This window comes from Epinephelus fuscoguttatus, linkage group LG14, assembly GCF_011397635.1.
Source record: "Epinephelus fuscoguttatus linkage group LG14, E.fuscoguttatus.final_Chr_v1".
Taxonomy (NCBI): Eukaryota; Metazoa; Chordata; class Actinopteri; order Perciformes; family Serranidae; genus Epinephelus; species Epinephelus fuscoguttatus.
The window spans coordinates 33,327,815-33,348,715 of NC_064765.1; the positions used below are offsets into that span (position 1 = coordinate 33,327,815).

Below are 20,901 nucleotides of genomic sequence, written 5' to 3' on the forward strand. Positions count from 1 at the left end.
ATACTGCTTGCATCGCTTGATTGCGCAATAGCCTCCTCGGGCCTGTCCACAGTTTTACGCACATCCATTGTTCAGTTTTTTTTGTCGAAACTTGGGTTAAATTTGCCCACACTCACTGTCGCACACAGTCTCCAACGCTGATTACCAATGCATTGGATTTACACTCCAAAATACAATGAACTGTGTGCACTAGAGCGTGACTCCCCGATCAGGCCGGGTTTGGTCAAAAATGTAGCTATAAATTGTATTCGGGCTCGGGTCGGATTCGGTCAGCTTTCAGTGAAAATGTAGTATAAAAATAAATAAAATCCTATTGTCTGTCCTGTTTATTGCTTGGGCACTGTTATTTACGTGACAACACCTGAACACAACACACACACACATTGGCTGTTTGTTTCTACCTCTCCCCTCGCTGGAACCCTCGGACCTTCCGCCGCCAGCCTCCGCCTTGATTAAACACCGAAAATAAAATTAAAGAGGGAGACAGGTTTTTCCTATTTTATCTTATTTTGTTTTATTTCTCCCTCTCCTCTCGCTGGAAGCCTCAGACCTCCGGCCGCCTGCTGCTGCAGGTGAACACCTAGAGTCCCACTTCTTCTTCCTCTTTGATGCATAATTTATTTCTCACTGCAGTTGTCTTCAATAAAAACATGCAATCATCCATGAACCTGTGTCCATAAACCATTCAAAGGAACAAATTGTTTCCCATTACAGTCAGCAGCTTACACCTGACTTGACATGGACCGCTGTTGTGGTCCAAAAACTATATGTGCTCCTCCATCTAGTAACTGTCCCTGAATGATTGGTTTATACCTATATTGACAGATACCCATGACAGAACAGTGACCCCTACAGGACATATTAGCATCCAACAAAGATTTTATACTAGGGATGACTCCTATAATAGACAATAAACTGCTTTCCCCTTGCTAGCAGTAGATGAGAATGTCTTACATTTTGTTTTTGTTTGTTTGTTTTCTGGCGTGTCATGTTCAACGTCACAGATGGAAACAGGTTAATAACAGTAAAAAGCAGCATGAAGTCCGGTGAAAATGTGGCGGTGGTTAGTTGTTTTTTATACTTCTGCAGTATCTCTTTCAAACTAATTGCTGACAAAATTTGAAATGATATTCAAGCACTTCTTGGACAGAGAAAGAAGGTAATTTGTAGTGGCCAGTCATAAGTTGTGTCTCAATTTAGGGGCTGCAGCCTTCGAGGCTGCATATGAAGACCAATTACGTCACGTCGCCGCAACCAAAGCTGTCCCATTTCAAAGTTTCCTTTCAAATGCGGCCGAGAAATGTAGCCTTCTTTCACAGAATTTGGAGGATGCAACGGGCAGCAGTTGCGGGAGAATACACTTTTAAATGTAAATTATGTGTACATTATGTGTTTGAGTGGAAATGCCATGCCAAGGCATGGGCCAAGGCATGGGCCTTGGAACTATGTATGTTCACTGACACAAAATTTCCCCAAGGGGACAATAAATGTATATCTATCTATATCTAAATACTGGGTATCAAATCACTCAAATAGCTAACAATACAAATGTTATTAAATACAAGAGGCCTTCAAACTCAAAGTTTTGTTCCAATAACAGACAAACGTTTATGACGTTAGTGATGTTAACTGATGTTGCATCAGTTAGCTTCTCTCGTCAAGCGCAGCTGGTTGCCAAGTAACAGGAACACCAATGGGTCAGACGCGAGCAACTGGTGGTGGAACCAGGAACAGACCAGACCGTCCCATTTCAGAGACTGCTCGGTTTGGCTGATGCGGTCTTGAAAGGACATGGCCAACGTAGACCATGACAGGCCCGTCCTTCAAAGGCTGCAGCCCCTGAATTGAGACACAGTGATAGAGTGCTAAAGGGATGACATTATTTGTAGACCAGCAGGAAATATGCTCTGTGGCTAACAAAAGCTTATGATGCTAACATGTTTTGTTCAGCAAGATAATTTTCACAAATGAATGAAGATTAACTCTTTATATGTATGTATTTTGTTGCAGTAAAACAAGACATGAAAGACTCTCAGGCTTGTGTTACCCACAGACCTTATTTCAGGCATCTAACCAAAAACCCATTCAAAAAATCCATTGATTTGGAGACGAGGGAACCAGGAGTGCTGAAATGCTAACTCATTTCTGGGTTTTAGGACTCATTCCTGCACCACTCTATTGCATTTTGCCAGCAAAGGGGCTAAAATTAGCATGTCTACCCGTGTGACATATTTCCATCACTGCCAATCAAAGCTGATTGGATCTGGAGCCAACAAATACCCGTGACTTCTGCAGAGTCAATCATCCACAGAGTGAATGCTGATTGTAACCTTTACCATTAAATACAAAAGTCAAATGTTAGTCCGTGTAAGAGGGTTTTTGCTTTTTGTTCAACAAAGGGTTTAAAACACACCAGATTTCCATTCTTTTAGCCTCTCTCTTTAAACCAAGAGCACCATCTTGTGAACTCAGAAAATAAAGAAAATGCTTCATGAGGCTTCATTCTGCCATCACTAATTAATATGCACCGCACCTCCCCTGCCAGTGCGGATCCTGCTTCAGATTCCGATGTCATGTCTGCTGAAAGTGTGCTATCTGCTGAAGTATTCACCTCGGTCATCCCAAGATAATGTTACGTTTGACATGTCTTTGTTGGTCGCTGTTTTACTGGAACACTATAAGCTGTTATGCTGTAACATTACATAGACTATAACCCTAGATTTTTTTTTTTAAACACAGGCTAGTTCTCATTAGTAGTGAGCCATAAGACAGCAGGTCATCAGACTGTCAATCTCTTGAGCCCATCACTACACACTTTACATTGTAATGGCACTTCACCTTTTTTTTATGTTGTCATTTTGTTTTGTTTTTTTATTGCCAACGACTGCTTCTCTGTAATTGTGGAGCATATCATTTGAAAAAGAACTTGAACAAGCCTATTGCTGTGTATTGATCGTTTTTAAAGTTATGTTCCATTTGTAAGTCATGTTTTCTCTTCTTGTTGTACTCAAGGCAAAACTTCAGGGGTACAGAAATGAAAAACTAAAAAGTGGAAAACAGTGCAATTGAAGAGGAGGGTGGTGGTGAAGCTCATGGAAAGAGCAGACACACAAAACACTGACAGTATCGACAAAATAACCTCCAACATTGCACAACTCTCAACTTCAGTAAATGAAGGATTTTCTCCTCTGAGGCAAATGTGTCAGGAACCTCTCTAGACAATGCCACTCCATATGCCACCATACTACATGCAGCCCTATGGCAGCACTTATCTTTGTTCACATAGCCACATAGCAAAAAATGCAAGGTCCCAACTCCACCACCAAATGCCTCACAATACCCTGATCAGTTCTTTTACAGGCAGGTTCTGTTCAGTGATGACTTTGAGCCACAGTAAACACAACGGTTTACTATTAAACCTACAGCTGATAACTTTCATGAAGATAACTTTGTGTTACATTTGCTGAAACTATTCTGAAAGAAGTAAAACCCAGTGATGAGTTCTTCTGCTTTGGGTTTGGTGAAATGCAGCCTAATGTACTGTGGGCCTTGGTGAATTTCAAGTCAAGCAAAGATCTATTGCATAATTAAAAAGTAAACCAGATTTATTGACGTCCACTGAAAGTAAAGAGTTTAATATACATATACTTGTTTATCAAAATTAAAATAAATGACAAATGACAGTCCATGAAGACAAGACAAGTGGGAAGTAACACAGTTTCTTGTATTTTGTAGAGGGAGCCAGACACAGAGCCAATATATGCCCAACTTAATCCCCATGTGCCAGTCCTTGCTGTGTTCTTTGATAGCCAGAAGGACCTCATGGCTGTCTACAAGCTGGGGTGACAGTCCATGGAGGCCTTATTGAGAATTCTGCCATCAAAGAACACACAAGGCTCTTCACATGAGGCGCATGTATTGATCATCATCTGCTGGCTGACACATGGCTTATCCTACAGTATGGTGTCCAGGGCCTTTTATGTTCCGATGTCTACAGTCAGCAGACTGGTGCACACTGCAGTGGAGAAAATTGCAACACTTCACCATAAGTCTACAGACGATCTATCGCTGGAGCACAGCAGGAGAAGGCAAAGCATTTGCACAGCTGGCCATGTGTGCCATGTCCACATAACGACCACCCACGAGAGAGTGATTTGTACACTTTGGGGACTAAAGGCCTGGGACATGGGCCACCATACTTTAGAATAAATGTGTGCCTTGAGGCCCTTTGTGTTTTAGTTATGTAGATTCATAAGTTGCCTTTAAATTTGAGTTGTGCCAATATCAAGCTTCATGGCTTCTTTCGGACTGATAGGTTTAACGTTATTTCCGTTATTAGAACCAAACAACAGCCATTGCTGTTTCGGAGCTGAAGGACCAGCGTTCTAAAAGTAACGGAAGTAACTGATGTCTTGTAGAAAATGTACTTAAGTATTTGATTACTCAAACAGCAAACTAACGTGTTAGGTTACTCCTTACTGCAAAAAGTAATCAAAGTACTGTAACACGTTACTTTGTAACATGTTATACCCAACTCTGATTAAGGGACTAGATACAGCCCCTTTGCCCCTTGCACCTTACTTTGCACTCAGATTATGCACTGATTAACTCGCGAAAGTGGTTGGACAAACCCTTAATGCACTTGTGCCACGCACTTTAGACAATCAATTGCTTAAATAGGGCCAAATATGATATTAGCAAGGTTTATTCTTACATATGCCATTTGACTCATGACAGTCTTACGTGTAAAGTGAGGAGAAGAGCCTCTGTGATCACTTCACAATCAGTGAGATACTTAATAACTGCACACACTATATTTAGTAGGTCACAGTATGGTAATAGCGTGACATTGCATCGATTATCACACTGTGCAGCAGATAGCATTGACAAAACAGATGTAAAAGAGTTAACTCACCCCAGGGCTTCTTGGCTGTGTGCCAGGTGGTCATTTTGCAACCTGTATTCACTTCATTTCAATGTGTCCTTGTCTGTCCCTGTTAAGCAACACATTTTATATCTATGCATAGGCCCAGGGGTGGACTAGCCATCTGGCATACCAGGCATCATCCCGGTGGGCCGTTGACCCATTGTGGGCTGGTCCGGTCTGCTACGTTTTTTTTTTTAATTATTATTTTGACATGGCCTATCAGACGGCCTGTGCAAGTTTCTTTTTTTTCTAAACTCCCTCCAATTGGGCCGGCCAGCCACTCATCATTGGCTACAGAGGGCTAGCACCGCAGTGTGTTGCCAGCGGCCATCGACACATATTATTGGTCTATTGTTTATCATTGTCAATCAATCATGGGCTGACAGGCTCAGAGAGCCCTGACAGTGCTGTCAATCACTACACGAGCCAGGGTGGGGCGGGACCTCTTAGGCTGTTCGCTAACTTAGCTTGCTCCGCTACTAGCCCAGTACTAAAAAGACGACGAAAATGGACAGGAAGAAAAAAACGCCCGGGTGGCGCTGAGAAACAGAGGACTAAAAAGCTAAAATCTCTCGAGGTGGAGGCTGCTAAGTGTGCAAAATTGACGGACCTATTTGGGGCCGTTGTTACCACCCCAGCAGCAGCAGGCGCTGCGCCGGGAGATGAGCGAGGGGGGCCGGGTCAGACTCAGCAGCGGGAGCCAGTGGTGATCTTGTCCGTGACCGATGATGAGCGAGTGGAGGCAGACATGGTAAGTAACGTTAGCCTGGGACTGGCTGGCTATATTTTTGAGACATGTCCAAAACAAAGTAAAAAAAACGTTTTTACATTGAATGTGATGTTACCTTTATTGATAAAGTCATTTCTTCATGCAATGCTCTACCTGCAAAGTGGCCCATGAAGCTTTCTGAGAGCAGAGTGTAGTATTTAGTCTGTTCTTACTCTTTTTAATGGAGAAAATACATTTACAACCATTCAGTAAAGTATCCAGTTACATAAAACAGGAGAAAAACATGAACTGTTTTGGATGTAAAGACTAAAGCGTTAGTTTTGCCTGATGATTTTGAATTATTAAGGGTCAAATACCTTAAATGTATAATAGCTGTACAGAAAATGTTTATAAAGGTATACATATTTTGATCTGGAACACAAGACAAGGAGAGATAGGATAGGAAAGGATGGTTATTGTCAGAAATTGTCCAATTTGAGGCTTCAGTAAAAGTGCTCAGGCTATTTTACAGCTCTCAAATATTATATATTTTCTCAGTTGTTTTGGTGCATTTCTCTGATCAGAATTAAAAGTCTCGTAACTGTTAGTTCAACCTCTACAACATTGAGTCATTTGTGCACATCATTGCAGCAGTTTCTCGTTCCTTCTAACAAATTGCAAATGCTTTTGGACACGCATCAATTGCTTTCATACAATTCTCTGCTGTTTTATAACATTATCATTTGCTTATGTCATGTCAGTCAAAATGAACTATACTTATGAATGCTGAATAGTCATTCCCTATAAAACTAATAGTCCTCATTTAGTTGCTTGAGTCATTACATACAAACATGTTCAACTAGTTGTCAAAATCTGTCAAGCAAATTTTATACATTTCTTTATCACTTTTTTTTCCAGACAATGTTGCCTAAATTGAACAATTCCAATGGACTGTAATATTGTTTGTGCACAGCTCTAGCCAAAGGGACTTTCTAAGTGTGTATTTTTCTTTTGCACAATGCTGTGAAGAAACTAAAACTGCAAAGAGCATATGTAGTAAAAATGTGAATCGTATGTCTTCAGTATCTTTTACTCAGTTACGTCATTAAATGTAATAATGTGTAACTTTTACTGTAGTTTTCAAATGGCTGTGCAAATAGTGCTGTCTTGAGCATTTTCAGGTAGTTTCACAAAGATCTGACTTTTTTTGCATTGGAAAACACTTAGAGAGCGAAGTGTCATAATGAAAACATGACAAAGCCATTTGACTATCTTGTTCATAAATGATGGTGTCATGAGGACTTTTTTTATGACACGCACACTTTCATTGACATGAATACTTGCTTGCTGCAGGTTATCAACAAGGTTTTGCAGTTTGTACTAATTGTTTTGAGAAATGCACTAACTGTTGTGCAAATGTTAATAGTGATGTGAGAAATGCTCCAAAGCCACTGAGAAAAACTGTTAAAAAAACAAAAATAAAACATTGGGTAGAATTGGACCCTGAGCACTATACAAGGCTTAATTATAGCTTTTATCTATAGTTTAAGGTGGCATGCTGTTTGGCTGGGTAGACTTCCTCTCTAACTCTCTGCCCAGATTTGTGGACTTCTACGTGGTGTCCCCTGATAATGTAGTGGGCTGGTCTGGACAGAAAATGCCAGGGCTGAATTTTTGTCCCAGTCCACCCCTGCACAGGCCTAAAGGGCAACCTACAATCCATCACACACATTATTACAGTCACATAACATGCATAACAATAAGAAGGGTGGTTTGTGTGGTTTAGCCTCAGTGACAATGTGATTCTTGGAATTAGCGGCTAAAAACCTTGAGTAACAGGTGGTGTGTTCCCCATGTTTTATTCCAAAGTTGCTCCAGGAGAGGATTGGCGTACTTGTTAAGCACTGGAAGTCGCGCCCATAATTCATACAAAGTATCACAGGGGCTATGCATAAGGTGGATATGCCGTTATGGCTTTCAGCTTAACTTGACTCCAGAAAGTCTGCTCTCGTGTATCCTTGCTCATCGCTTCACAGACGTCCCTCCTATTTCCTCAGAGCAGAAATGAGAGCTTTTAGACTGCCCTCATGATGGCAGACCAGAACAACTTTGGGTTCAAGCCAGGAGTAAGGAAATATCAAATAAGAGAATTGGAATGTACCCTGGGCTTCAAGGACAAGAGGAGGGGCAGCAGGACTGAAGACTATTCTGATTCTGATGTCTAGAGAGGAGAGGAGAGCACGTATAATTTTGAGTCTGTCACCTAATGCACACCAAATCCCAACTTAAATATATAAATATAACATTCATGTATTTTTTGTTGTGTAAATGAATCAAACAATAAATGACAACATTTTTCAAATTAAATGATCTAAATGTTATCCCTTATTTTAGTGCAAACATTTCACAAATGGTAGATAAAGTGTCTGAGTGGTAGACAAAACCAAACACGTCCTTGCCACAATGGCAGGCAGTGAAAAAAGTTCATTTCAGACACTGCCTCTGACCCATGGCCAATCATTGCCAGTCTGGTTCTGTACCTCTAATAAGACTGATGTTCAGCATCTGTCACTTCTCTCCGTATTCCCCTCATCTTGTCTGACAGGCACACTGCAGAAAAAGTGACTTCACCTTCCTACTATTTAGCAGTGTACCAAAGACTAGGCCTCAACATTTGTCAGCCACAGTGAAGCCATTAGCTACAAATGTTTGCATAGCTGCAGGCTTGTTAAATTAGCTTGTTAGCAAAAGCTTGCAAATGACTTTAGCTTGTAATGAAGTTATTCCAAGTCGATATTTTGTGCCCAAAGATTAATGTTTTTGGTAAGTAGCTGTGTAATAACTAGGATGATGTACAGCCTGCTGCTCGGGGCGATGAGGTCCACTTTGCATCAATTGATTCACCCAGTTGGGCTTAATTTTGTGATAATGACCGCCTGGCCTGCTGCACAATATTGCTTAGTCGCTAAAATTAAACATTTATTATTTTTCCACCCTTGTATTGTTATTTTGCCTACATTATGTTTGGGTAATATAAATATTCCTCATACATGCTTGCTGGGCAAATATATTGTATTTTTATTCTTGCTCATAATTTTACTTAATGCCATGCCCCCATCCAATTTGCTCTACGCTTATTTATATTCTATCCATTTTCTTTGTTGTAGCTCTTTGGATTTTACTGTTGTAATAACTCCATCACCCCACGGGGAACATAAAAATTTCATTTGTTCCTATTTCATTTCTTTATGCTGTCTATTCACATAGTTGCACAGCAGCAATTAAAGCTGCAGGAAGCACAAACACTTGTGTGGATGTGTGTTTTGCCTGTCAGTACTTTGTTGTTTCTTTACATCCTTCTGTCGTGTTTCTGGAGCCAAAGGATGATTGTCAGAGGTCAGTTGTACATCATCTGGGAGAGTTTCCAAACATAGACCAGTGACAGGCTGACAAGCTTATTTATTACTGTGCTGTAAAATGTGTTGTCACTATGGATATTATATTGTGTTTGAGTATAGATATATATATGTCCACCTGAGTCAAGAACTTCTGTTTGGTATGCATTTTCAATTTCTCCTAGCTATTTGGGATTAGGTGGACCTCATAAGTATAAAAAACTTAACATTGTCTACAATAATTAAGTCCCAATGTCCTCAAATGAGGACTTCCTAATTAACAGTGTCTTAGCTTGTTACTGGTGCTAACATTAGTCAAATTTTGTTGGCATATAACTGCAAACTTTATTAATCATAAATAAACGAGTTTCAACAATAAAATGTGATCAAGTCCTTAAACGTCGGCACGACACTGCCATTTTGTTTTTACATGGATTAGTGTATTGTACTCTTATTACCACTAGATGGCACAAAAAGAGTGTGCACCAATGTGGACAACAGGTCTAAGTTAAGGCAAATGATATATAAGGTCAAGTAAACCTTAAGTGTGATGTTCTCCTATGAGGACTCCACTTAATGCAAATTTCCCCTCAGAGGATCAGAGGATTAATAAAGTATATTTAAAAAAACACACACATTCTCACTCCAACCTCATCACATATTGACGTTTGGTCATGGACTTTCCATGTCCACATATGAATGCAAGGTACCCTGGATGCGTTGTTTGTTGACGTTCTTGGACACCGTGTCAAGTTCTGCCTGTTACATGCATTGTATTCTTTCAAGATACTATTCCGTTTTCACAGGAAATTTAACATTTACATAGAGTCTCTTTCAAAATAAACACACTACGTCGGTACAACACTGCGAACTGTCTTTTTTTTTTTTCTTCAACAACAAAAACACATGGTTAGGTTTAGGAAAAAGGAACAGGGTTTGGCTTTCGAATCTTATGGAACACCGCTCTCAGGTAAAAGTGTTGTTGGACCCATCCACCACCCCTCCTGCCTGCTGCACTTGGACTTTCGCCCCCCTTCATTCTGGTCCTGCAGCATTTCCCCCTGACGCTGCTGGGTGCCGTTAAACTACAACGGAAAGCCACCGTGTATCATGCCGACGTTAAAGGACACCTTATTTGTTGGTTTCTGACGCCGCAAGTCACTGCCCAAGTGCAGGATTTCGATGACTTCTGAGTCAGACCAGGCTCTCTCAGGAGGATTTTACACACAGTGTTGGGGATTACATAGTGCAAAAGTAGTGCATTACAGTAATATATTATTTTTTAGCATTAAGTAATGTAATAAGTTACCAACAGGTTTTCAGGTAATGTCATACATTTACATTTTCACACAACGTGTTATCACCTGCAATAAAGTGTTTATTGTTTTCACTAATCCACATTTCTGCCAGTGCACCACCAGGAAACATATCACCCTAAGGTTTCTGTGTCATGTGTCACTGTAGGCTATGTTCTACAAGGGTGTCAGTGATTGGCACATTTGGGTGATGTCCTACTGTGTGTTAGCATTTTCAGTGTGTTTCCATAGATATATCCACAATGTCTGCAGCAAATGCCACCATGCTCTTACATCAAAAGGCTGTTTGGAAGCAGCAGGGATAAAAGTTTTTCCTTTCGTATCGCCGACCGCCCCCTTCTTGGACGCAATCCTCTCTCTGGTGCTGTTGTAGCTGACCGGCAAACAGGGAACCCACATTTGGGTCTTCTAGTTCTGGTGGAAGACCCACCTGCAGGTCAACTGTTCAAATCAATTGAACCTTGAATGATAGCAGTTGTAAAGTACTCTTTATACTTAATACTAATAGTATTTACTAACTACTAATATTTCTTACTTAACAAGTTATAATTAATTATGAAAGTTAAAAACTGTTTTTGGAGCGGCACGGTGGTGTGGTGGTTAGCACTCTCGCCTCACAGCAAGAGGGTTGCCGGTTCAATCCCGGGTGTGGGAGCCCTTCTGTGTGGAGTTTGCATGTTCTCCCCGTGTCAGCGTGGGTTCTCTCCGGGCACTCCGGCTTCCTCCCACAGTCCAAAGACATGCAGATTGGGGATTAGGTTAATTGATAACTCTAAATTGTCCGTAGGTGTGAATGTGAGCGTGAATGGTTGTTTGTCTCTGTGTGTCAGCCCTGCGATAGTCTGGCGACCTGTCCAGGGTGTACCCTGCCTCTCGCCCGATGTAGCTGGGATAGGCTCCAGCCCCCCCGTGACCCCCAAGAGGATGAAGCGGTTAGAAGATGAAAAACTGTTTTTGAGGTACGGATTTCAATTTTTCAGTGATTATGATGTGTGGTTAAAGTCCAGGTCAGACCAAAGATTCATGACGAGATGAGTTGAAACTTGAAACTACTTGCAATGTGCTGTTATGCTTCTTCTGAAAACCTGCTGGTTCACACCAACACAACTAGATGAGATGGCGCATCATCCCTATGCAACATCTCGATGTGCTTCTATTCTGATTTCCAGCTTTTCAGGCCTATTTTGTAGCTGAATATGATTTGTAGTTTCTTAAAATATGAATGAGGATAGTGATTGTAGTATTGGTAGTGGTGATGTAACGGCGAATGCACATACAGTGAGCAGCAGCAGCAACCCACCATCTGACATTGGCACGCAATAAGGACGGAAACAGAGGGCTCGGTGGGGACGGGGCACCTGCTGCAGCAAGCGAACACGCCATCTGCAGTTTGGCCAATTGGCTGTTGAAACAGGTGATGTGCTTTACCTTCTAAAACCAGCTGCCGGCAGTTTGACCAAGTTCAGTCAAGCTCAGACAGCTAGTTCACACCACTGCAATGTTTTTCATCAATGTTCTAAAACAGATTTGTCTCATCATGACTGTTTGGTCTGAACTGGGTTTAAGATGTGTACTTTGAATGTAAATAAGGTGCCAGAGTGCATAAAAAAGCATCAAGATAAGGCTCAACCTCCTACAGAGGTCTGGGCTAAGTCCCCAGTGTTCTTAAATCTTAGAAATGCCCTTTTCATACAGTGTCTGTATAACTGAAAGATGTATTTTGTTTATTCGGTAACTTTTATATTATTTTATAAATTTATCTATAGTATGTAGGGACATTGATTAAGTTTATATTATCTTACCAGGCTGAGGCATGTTTCAAACAGTGTCTTTAATTAAGCTGTATCTTAAACCTATAAAGAATCAGGCCTTTTGGAAAAATAAAAAATAAAAATGGATATATATTGTGTATGCAGCACATTGATCAGCTTAACATAGAGAAACCATATCAGTAAGAAGATAATGTTTGTATGGGAAGCAGTCCTATCTTTGGGATTTTGAAAAAAAAAAATGCAACAAATGATGAATGAGCTGGCACATACTCAACAACATAGTATTATGAGGTTATTATACATAAAGAAAGATACGAAATGTTGGCTGTTGAGAGAAATAAACCAGAAAAATCATTTCACAAAGCTGCGAGGTAATACTGTTTTTAGCGCCCAATAGCAGTAGATGTCTCAAATAGGAGGGCTTGTTCACTTACAAACTTTGTGAACAGCTCACTTTAATGAATGTGAGGCTCCTTTTTCCTGTTTGCATAATGAAACCAGACAGCAGCACTAATGTGAGTGCGACATTTACTGCAGTTACATTCAGGCAGAACTCTTTAAGAGGTTCTTAAATGTTTGCGAGAGTGAGGTAAAATCCAATACAACTCCCTATTTCACTGCATGTGCGCCTCCGTTTGAGCCCGTCTCAACAATATGTTAATTTGCTGAACGACTCAGTATTGACACTGACAGCTTCTGGAACACCACATACCTTATTAAGCAAGGCATTTCTTTTCTCCCAGGCATGCAGTCTGTTCCGAAAGTAGGAAAATATCATCAGTATATGTATATTTCTCACAGTACCTCTTACTATGTTTGCAGCATAGATTTCAGGATGGCAGTGTCAGTCTGTGTGTTTGTCTGGTCACTTAGTTGGTCAGTTGACCACTGTGGTCCAGACTGAAAGATGTCAAGTACTGATGTATAAGAATCCCATTGATTTTAGTGAGACCCTGACTTTTCTTTAGCGCCACCAGGTTGACATTTTGATGATTTGTCTCAACTGGGTGGATTGTCATATAATTTTGTACAGATATCCATGATGCAGATATAAGCTTAATCTTAATGAGTGAATGCCTAATTTTTGCATTGCTCTTTAGTAAGCAATGCACTAAATACAGTGCATTTGGTTCTTGTGCATAAATGTAGATTCTAATGCTGCTGTGATGTCTGAACGAAACAACATGAAACAAAATATCACCACTGATCTTGTTTATATTAATCTACTGACACTTTTAGTATATATATATATACACATACATATATATATATGTATATATACACCCATACACACACCAGCTACTTCATCAGGTACACCTTGCTAGTACTGGGAAGGACCCCTTTTGCCTTCAGAACTGCCTTAATTCTTTGTGGCATAGATTCAACAAGGTGCTGGAAACATTCCTCAGAGATTTTGGTCCATATTGACATGATAGATCTAGTGACTGGGGAGGCCATTGGAGTACAGTGAACTCATTGTCATGTTCAAGAAACCACTTTGAGATGATCTGAGCTTTGTGACATGGTGTGTTATCCTGCTGGAAGTAGCCATCAGAAGATGGGTACACTGTGGTCATAAAGGGATGGACACGGTCAGCAACAATACTCAGGCAGGCTGTGGTGTTTAAATGATGCATTTAAATGAATTGGTACTACGGGAACCAAAGTGTGCAAAGAAAATATCCCTCACACCATTACACCACCAGCCTGAACTGTTGATACAAGGCAGGATGGATCCATGTTGTCATGTTGTTTACACCAAATTCTGACCCTACCATCTGGATGCAGCAGAAATCGAGTCTCATCAGACCAGACAACATTTTTCCAATCTTCTGTTGTCCTATTTTGGTGAGCTTGTGCAAAGTGTAGCCTCAGTTTCCTGTTCTTAGCTGACAGGAGTGGCACCTGGTGTGGTCTTCTGCTGCTGTAGCCCATCTGCTTCAAGGCTGGACGTGTTGATGGTTCAGAGATGGTCTTCTGCAGACCTTGGTCGTAAAGAGTGGTTATTTGAGTTACTGTTGCCTTTCTATCATCTTGAACCAGTCTGGCCACTCTCCTCCCTTCCTATTTAATTTTGATATTAGAGTAAGAAATTATCATAAATTATCATCAAGTACTCACAAAAAATCCCAAAATCAAACAAGCAAACAGAAAAACCTAACAATAGGGTCTGAAATTAAAAATGTGGGTAGGGGTGGGCTAAGGGTTTGTCTACCTTTCTGTGCTGCACAGAAGAAATTAGCTGTGTGTGTGTGTGTGTGTGTGTGTGTGTGTGTACATAGGCTATATATATTTAAATATATATACATATATGTATATATATATATATACACAAAGCATGCTTTGTCAGTTCTCAACAGCTAGTTAAAACCATAGATAAAGATAGGTAAAAAGTAAAAAGACAACTACTTCACTGAGATAACATTTCAAGTCATGAGCCAGCACTGAAGTGTTATGAGACTGAATGATTCATTAAACACATCATGCTGAGCCATCATTTATTCAACACTTTTCCAATTGTTATTTAACCACAATTTGCCATGTCCTGTTCATACCTTTTTTAAATTGATTCATCAAAATGATCATAATGACATCCTGCTTCGTCCAATAAGCCACTCACTGATTTGATAAAAGCTAGTGAAGATCTCAGTTAAGAAAATTTCTTTTGCCTTTTCCTGTATGTTTTTTCACAGTGCTGGAGAGACAAGCAGCCAGACTCGCCATTGTGCCCATAATCACATTAAAAGACTACAGTGTTATGGCCATAGTAACCATATGTTGTTGTCGGATGATTTAAATCTCCCATCATCCCCTTTTCCCCTACCTCTCTATCTCCTCCTCTCTCGTTGCTTCTCTCTATCTTTCAGCCTCATGAATACTGAGTAGCACATCAAATATTCATAGCGCGCACACACACACACACACACACACACACGGATTCTTAACAAACGAATACTGCACACGCACGTTCTCGCCCCCTCTCTTGAACGCACTTGAACGCACCCGTACACACACATACATACAACGCTGCAATCATTCACATGCTGCGAGAGAAAGAACCAGCTCAAACCAAGCGGCCATGAAAGTTTAATACACCCGGTGTCCAACGGATTCACAAACAGAAACACACACACACACGGAGCTACGAGTGTGCGCAGACACACCACATCTCTCTCTCTTTCACTCAAAGCCATTAAGGTTTAATCTACAGGATGTCAAGTGGATTCATTGTACTGAGCTGTTTGTAGCACCTGTATTTTTACACTCCCTAAATATTTAAAACATATTCATACTCCAGGATACAGCCGACATCATCATCATCATCATAAGCCAACTGTAAGGTTGGGGTAGCCGTCAGGACTGTTAGGTGGATTCATATTTATCAACAGGAGAAAAAAGTAATATGGCTCTTTATCATGGTATTCCCTCAGGCACAAAGCTGTGCCAACTGCTACAGTCTGCTTTAAATCTGTCTGCTGTATACACAGTTAACCTTTGCTCAAGAGTCTGCTGTGCTTCTTCAGAGGCCTCTAATTGGCCAGTATATCAACTATTAGTGAGCATAATCAACTATAATTACATCTCACCAACCTGTTATCTAACAGCCAATGTATTACGTGATGCAGCAAGTGAGAAAGCTATGTTTCCATTTTGTGAATTTTATTTACCATTGCAAAAGGATTCATAAGGATCCTAAAAGATGTCATGTACCTCTGAAAAGTAACTTAGAGGAATAATTCAACACTGGTACTCTTATTCACTTTTTCAAGAACACGATGAGAGGATACCAGTTCGTATCTGGTGGAGCTGGAGTCAGGATATTACCATGGACAGATTTCTGAATGGTCTCAGGGGCTTCGCTGGCCGTCACCTGCAAAGTGTCATTTGCATTAACACATACCAACTAGGAAGATGCATTAAGAATTGTGATGAGATAGCAAATAAAAACAAAAAAACAACTGACCCATCTTTGTCCAAATTTCAAAAATAAACTCACAAACTCAACACACCACTTACAAACAGTACTGTGATAACAACACTTTGTCTTTTTAGGGGAAGGTATGTCACGAGGGACATTGTGTCCATGCACCCAGTTGCCAGACACAGTCATTGAGGACAAGTTTTTCAGGCACTATGTTACCAAACCTGGCAACTTAGCTGCGACAACAAACCTTTAGGAAGCTACAGTACACACAGTCCCTTCGCCTGGCTGGTGTAATTGATTAAATATTGAGTTTCTACTTCTAAATTTAAAATTTTAACACATGAGATACAGCGTGTTAATTAGTGAACACTGGAATGTGGAATTTCAAGTCAGGCATAACCAACAATAGTGCGTACTGATTGATCAGCTTACCGTCTTCATCATGTAGCACTTACTCCAAATTATAAATAGAATTAGGCTAGAAGTTATAACTCAGGTAAGTATTAACAATATGGACTAGTGTCAGAAGATAAGAGTTTGCTCATGGAGTTTGAGGACCAGTACAATAAACACGGAACAAGGTCAAAGTATAGGCAAATAAAGTGTATTAATAATTAGTAAAGTGGTAAGATATTTACATATGTACAAATGTCATGACATTCAGTTGATCAGTATGGCAAAGATCATGAGCAGTTGAGCAACATCCAAAGTTCAAATGACAAAACCATCAACAACCAAATAATCCCACCCCAGAGTTCAGTTCATTCTCCAATAAATATCAAAAATATCAGTCCATAGGAGAGTTCATTAAAATGTTTGTTGAAGGAGGGGTACAAGGATTCGCAACCTTCATGAGAGCTCAACAGAATGTGTGTTGAGTGTGTGCAATGGGGCATAGGCTCTGCATCTCCTACCACACTGGTGGGAGAAGAAGATGATTCGTCTCACAAATCTGGGTAGCTCGCCATCCGTTGAACATTTCCAATCCAAAGGGAGGGGGGGAAAAAAACCCGGCCTGTGAGAGCAACAGGACCAGCAAATTAGCTCAAAAGTGTACACAAATTAATACAATTTAGCACAAAATATCCCAAAAAGTTACAAAAGTTCATCAATACATTTCATTAATCACAGTGCACAGTATATCAAAAGGTTTCAAAACCATTGTACCTTCTTTACATTGAAGTAAAACATATACATACAGTATTGTCACAGAAACCATCCATTTACTTCAATACAATTTAATACAATAGTACAAGCTAGTACTAGCATAAAGCTTCATAGAAACGAATGGAAAGCGCTAGTAAGATGCTAATGCTAAGTCGCGCATTAAAATGAATGGGCCGCGGCTAGCGCTAGCTTAGCATAGCAACAAACATTTACTCACCAATCAAGGTGACAAATCAGAGCGTGTCACTCGTTTCAACCGGCTCCGTTTCGGTCCGTAGAAAATCTACAAAGGTTTGACATAAATGTAAGGCGATGCAAACACAGAAAGATAGCTGTTAAAGGACCATGTTAAAGTTACTGACCTGCTGCAGCCCGACGCAACACTTCCCCACTGCCTTTCCGACTGACTGTTCCGCCATGATTAAATCACGTGACTCCCATGAATGACGTGACCTCTAACAGTCGCGGTGTGACAAATAAAAGTAGTTTTTACAGTTTTACAGGGGTTACAGTCACAAGGCCTGCAGTTGCACTCTTTAGTTCACTCATTCACTATTTCTTACATACTAAACACCCAACCATCTATGGTGGACTCTAAATGTAGTTTTGGGATGAATCCTCATCATAAGATCACATCACTGACAAGTGTTAGCTGTAATCTATCGGGTCAAAGCAATGTGTTGTGGGGTGCTTAGTGAAAAGAATTGTACATACGGTGGATATTTAGGGGCACTATAGTGAATATATTCCTCACTTATATTTCAGCTTGTCAAATAAATGACAAACAGGAAGTGTCAGTGTTTCCTGTTTATTGATTGCAGCTGCCTGCACCACAAAATCAACACTGACCACCACACAGTATTATTATTATAGAGCTTTGGACATTGTATTGATTCACTCAGCCCCTCCTTGCCCCACTATCACTTTCAGTTTATCAGACAACAAATTAAACAAGAATTAGTTAGCTATTGCACCCTATGGTCCCTCTGCCTCACTCCTTGCTGCTAAAAGAATATTTTGCCAGGAGGAGTGGAACACCAGTGGCCTGGTGGCCAGCAGCAGCACTGGGTCTAACCTGTGTAACAGCAGCAACAGAAAGTTTGCTGATATGGCAGGAAGTCAGGGTGGTGTGGGATTAGACCCTCGGTGGTGCTGGGATTTGCGCCAGCCGGAGTTGAGTTGTTACCTTTTTTTTTTTTTTAAACCAGGAAATTCCACTGAGAAAAAAAATCTGGTTTACAAGGCAGCAGCCAAGGTCAAGGTAACAGCTGTGCAAAATTACAACAAATTACAGTACAACATACACCATGATATACAAAGATTCACAATAAATCAAAAGAACAGCTAGTTAACACAGTGGCCTCTCAAGCAAAACAACCACATGCCTCCATCTCCACATTCTTTATGATGCTGTTAAATTCATCAGTGGAAATAAAAGACCTACAAATCATGTGCTGACACCCCTGACCTAAATCCAACAGGAAGTGAGCTAGTGCCTCTGAAAGTAACATGAGCAAATGTGGCAGCTGTGAGTTAGACATCTTAAACTTGCGACCAAGATCGCATTTTTAACTCCACAAACATGAAACCCATATGTCTGCGTTCGGGACGAGTGTATCTCTCTGCTGGTATGCTCAGATTAGTCTCGCCACCAGACAATCAGAGATCTCCGGCTTCTGATAGTCTGGGGACACTCCTTTCTAAAGTGTGTTTAACACACCGGAAAAAACGGCCGGCAACAAAGCAACGCCTCTTGCATTTTTGAAAAGGACACGCCCTCCCGGAAATGTGCGCTCCCCCTTTCTCTCGTCCCCAAGGAAACAAACACACAGAAAGCTTGAAAATGGATGCCGAGAGATTTAACTCCGTTTTATCAAACGGATTGCTCAGTCCACAAGATTGTGGAAATGAAGGACTTACTGCGACTTGAGCCATTTTGTACCGCTACACGTGTTTCTAGTCGGACTATGTTTATGAGCACAAGAGTTCAGGAAGTGAGCTAGTGCCTCTGAAAGTAACATGAGCAAATGTGGAGAAATTGTCAGCTGTGAGCTAGAGTGGAGAGGGGTCTGAAATCGTGTACAACTTTTGTATTTAACGGTCTACGTGAGCTGGAGGCCGAAACAGCGTGAGTCCGAGGTCCCGGCCAGCGCTGCTTGCAGCTTTAATTGGTTTTAAGTCATGTTGTAAATGTCTCCAAATGTCTCATGCCAATGTCATCTTGATGTAGAATAATGACATTTAGCATTGAGGTATGGAGAACAGAGCCCAACATCTGCAAAACCTGATAATGTCTACATCATTAGACATTTAAAATATTGTTGACCTGAATTTCGTTCGAACCAAAATCTGAGGCCTGTCCGACGAAAGAGTCTAAAGTCTTCCTGCCGTCATATTGACGTCAAGTGGCAGCTGGGTAGTTACAGCATTGTCAGAATTGTCCAGGCCTGTGTTATTGTTTATTTATTGATAAACTGTCTCATGTGTGGACTTTGATACGGATTTTAAAATTATATGAGAATAATAATCGGTCTCAATTTGTCAGTCTGTCTGTGGAGATGGGTGGTCTTCAACTTCGTCAAAGCCTGGGAAAATAAAACCATACGTACCTGCATGACTGTACAGTGTATCTTATTGATTCCATTCTGTTTCTTGTAACTTGGGTGAACTAACTAAAAACACAAACTCAATTAGTAGAGGCAAACTCACATAATTACTATTTAGGATTTTTTCTTTCTTGAAATACAACAAGAATTGCACTGTATAAAGCACAGATCCCCTATGCTGAAGAGTCCCTACCATTTACTGGGGTGCTGTTTGTTGGTATTGCTGACCGCCTGAACTCCCCCTGGAGGGAGGTGAGCACACGTTTTCCTTTGGGGAATTAAGAATATCACTTAAAAAGAGGCAGGTTTCAGAGAGCGGCTGGTTTAAATGACTGCAAATACAGGATCAAAGTCATGGAGGGTTTCTGTTTGAAAAGGAAAGAAAGTGGGACAGAGGGAGGGCAATACAATTGAGACGAGAGGAGGAAGGACGTGGCACAGAAAGGAAAAATGAAATTTAGTGGACACAAAGTGAGATAGTAACATTCAGGACATCAGTGACTATAATTAGCGTGCTGCTTTTGAAGTTCAAGAGTGCATTCATAAATAGGTACACTATGGTCTAAAATATGTGGACATTTCAATATTTGTGTGATTGTTGAATATATTATTCTTAAAGCATGTGCATTAAAGGGCTGCTTCACAAATATCCACTATTAAGGGAATCATTCCACCAGATTTTGGAACTGGGCTGTAATGATTTGCTCCCTTTCTGACACGAGAACATTAGAGGGGTCAGCCACTGATGTTGGGTGATGAGGTCTGGTGCTGTTCCAGTTCATCCTAAAGGTGTTAAGTCAGGACTCTGCACAGGCCAGTTATGTTATGCCATGCAAAACTGGCAAAAACAAACCCTTTCTTAATGGACTTTGCTTTGTGCACAGGGGCATTGTTATGTTGAAACAGCAAAGAGCCTTCCCCAGACTGTTGTTACACAGTTGGAAGCACATGATTGTCTAGTAAAATTTCATTATGTAGCAGTAAGATTTCCCTAAATTGGAATTAAGAGGCCAAACTATGAAAACCAGCCCCTGACGAAAAGTACACAAAAGTATTTGGACAGGGCTGACTGCATACTTAAGGT

At 40.7% G+C, this 20,901-nt stretch overlaps 2 long non-coding RNA genes across 2 annotated transcripts in view; one reads left to right on the forward strand and one right to left on the reverse strand.

Annotated features, from left to right (window-relative positions):
- The window catches only part of LOC125900415 (uncharacterized), a 291,070-nt gene that overhangs the window by 203,012 nt on the left and 67,157 nt on the right, over nucleotides 1-20,901 (forward strand). The gene's annotated exons all lie outside the window — the stretch shown is intronic.
- Nucleotides 16,633-17,633, reverse strand: LOC125900416 (uncharacterized). Its single transcript, XR_007450850.1, has 2 exons — nucleotides 17,574-17,633; nucleotides 16,633-17,494 (listed from the first exon to the last, which is right to left on the reverse strand). It is a non-coding gene; the product is annotated as an uncharacterized LOC125900416 (long non-coding RNA).